This window comes from Megascapheus bottae, chromosome 1, assembly GCF_031878675.1.
Source record: "Megascapheus bottae isolate mThoBot1 chromosome 1, mThoBot2.hap1, whole genome shotgun sequence".
NCBI classification, from domain to species: domain Eukaryota; kingdom Metazoa; phylum Chordata; class Mammalia; order Rodentia; family Geomyidae; genus Megascapheus; species Megascapheus bottae.
This window is the reverse complement of record NC_143509.1, coordinates 8,277,863-8,280,553: the sequence shown is the minus strand read 5'-3', so window position 1 is coordinate 8,280,553 and position 2,691 is coordinate 8,277,863. Positions and strand designations below refer to the sequence as shown.

The 2,691-nt window shown below is 40.6% G+C and overlaps 1 pseudogene; it reads left to right on the top strand.

The window, feature by feature from the left end:
• LOC150068281 (olfactory receptor 7E178-like) lies at positions 1–859 on the top strand (annotated as a pseudogene).
• The last annotated feature ends 1,832 nt before the right edge of the window (positions 860–2,691 follow it).

The following is a 2,691-nucleotide window of genomic DNA, read 5'->3' as shown; positions in this document are numbered from 1 at the left end:
ATGCTATTTGGACTCTTTCTGTCCATGCACCTGATCACTGTGCTCAGAAATCTGCTCATCATCGTGGCTGTCACCTCTGATCCCCACCTCCACAACCCCATGTACTTCTTCTTCTCCATCCTCTCCTTAGCTGACATTCGCTTCACCTCCACCACCCTCCCCAAGATGGTGGTGGATATCCAGACTCACAGCAGAGCCATCTCCTATGCTGGCTGACTCACCCAGGTGTTTGTTTTTCTTACTTTTGGTTGTATGGAAGTTTTGCTTCTTAGTGTGATGACCTATGACCGATTTGTGGCCATCTGTCATCCCCTGAATTACTCTCTCATCATGAACCCTCGTCTCTGTGTCTCCTTGGTTCTGCTATCATTTGTCACCAGCTTCTTGGATGTACAGATGCACGTGTGGATGGCATTACAAAAGATTTATTTCAAGGATGTGGAAATCCCAAGTTTCTTCTGTGACCCTCTCAAGTCCTGGAACTTTCCTCACATTCACTGATAATTTATTTAAATATATTATTGGTAAAATTTTCTGTTTCCTTCCTATCTTAGGGATCCTTTTCTCCTATTACAAGATTATTTCTTCAGTGATGAGAATGTCCTCTTCAGGTGGGAAGTATAAAGCCTTCTCCACATGTGGCTCTCACCTGTCAGTGGTCTGCTTATTCTTTGGGACCTCAATGAGGATCTACTTTGAGTCACCTCTGTCACATTCTCCCAGGGGCAGCGCTGTGTCCTCAGTAATGTACACAGTGGTCACTCCTCTCCTGAACCCCTTCATCTGCAGCCTGAGGAACAATGACCTCAAAAGTGCCCGGAGCAGGTTGTACAAACCACGAGCTGACAACATCAGGTAGGAAGTTTATTTGTTATGTCGTTTTTGCAGAAGCAACAAACTTGAGTATATAATCTGATAAATTCTACCTGTTTGAATACCTGATTATTCTAGCTTCATTAGTACAATCAATCCTTAGAAAACTCCTGGTTAAATCAGGATAGATTCCTACAGGAGGAATGTATGATTTTAATGTTTGAATTCTTACTTTGTAAAGAATGATGAATGTCTGCAGATGGTGAGCCCAGCAAAGAATTTAGCAAGGATTGAGTGGCAAATTTGTAATATAGACAATTTAGCTCAATAAAATTGGGCAGAAACAGACATTTTTTTTCTTTATAAGCAGACTTTGAAGTCATAACTTTCTAATTCGTAGGAAGATATCCTGTTTCCTGTCCTTTAGTTTTGAGTTATTTTACACTTATAAGTTAGTCTCCTAATTGTTTCTTGTAATGCATTTTGTTATTTTAAAGGTGACATGTAGATGGCCTCCATTATCTAATTCAAGTAAAGAGTGCATTTCATTCGGGACAGTGAAATTCCTTCCTTCCCTTTCTTCCATAATATCTTTCAAAGAAAATTGAAAATCTTGTTTCCTAGTGAAATTACCTGAGGATAGACAAACCTAATCCACTGGCACCTACATTTGGTTCTAGGCTGCTTGATTTTCTGGGTACATGAACTCTATGATATGGGGGTCTTGTAATGCTTGAGTGAGCTGGAGGAAGCAGTGAAATGGCAATCCATTACATAATCTACAGGGATTTGAGTGGTTCCTTGGACAGAAAGTTGAGTTTTCATCCCAAATTCACTTGAAGAAAAACCAAGAGTAAGGGACATCGGCTTGGTCCAAGTATTGGCAGCCCCGCACTTGGAGATTGAAGAAACTCCTCTGTCATTCATAGTCTCATGCTGACCATCGACACACATGCACAGAAACTATTTGTATAGGTTTCTAGTTATGAATATGGAGAGGTAGTACTTTTCTGACTCTCATATCTGTGCTATTCTAACTATAAATCTAGGCACAATTACAATTTCATGGATTGACATGGAGAGGAATGAGAACACCAGTGGGGTTTTCTGTCTAATACCAGGGTTTAAATTCAGGATCTCTTCATTATATCCCGTTTGTTCAGCTCTTGTTTGCTGATTTCAACTACATCTCCAGCCTGCCTTTTTGCTGAATAATTAAAATATGTTTTCAGGCAGTTTTTCTAACAGGACTGACTTTATGAAATTCACAGGACAGATAGAAAATCCTGAAGATATAAGAGGAAAATACAAGTGACACTAGAAGCAAGTAAAAGTACACCTATGTCACCGACAAATATTCAAAAGAAGTGGTATGGCTTGACTCTGATATTAACCGTCCCCAAATCCTGCACTTGTGATAAGCCATGCACAAGGAAGTCAGTTATGATTTTATTAGCTCCAAACCACTGCTTTGTATGCATTGGGCTGATATGTTATATCAGGCCACAGGAGGTTATCTAGGCTTATCTGTGAAGGCAAACTACTCGGCTGTTCTTGATAGGCTTATTTCCATAACACAGAAGGATGACATTCTGTTGTGGTAAGGTAGATTCTGTAAGAATATAAACGTCAAAAAGTTTGAACTTTACTTATTCATTGTTTGGAGGATCATGGGGTTTGAACTTAGCCTGGGCACTGTCTCTGAGCTCTTAGGCTCAAGGCTATCACCCAACCCCTGGGCCTGGGTTCTGTCCCTGAGCTCTGCAGCTCAAGTCTACCACCATACCCTTGATGCAAGCCCCCCTTCCATTTTCTAGAGGTTAATTGTAGGTAAGAGTCTTAGGTCGTTTTGTGCCTCAGCTGGCTTTTAAACTTGAT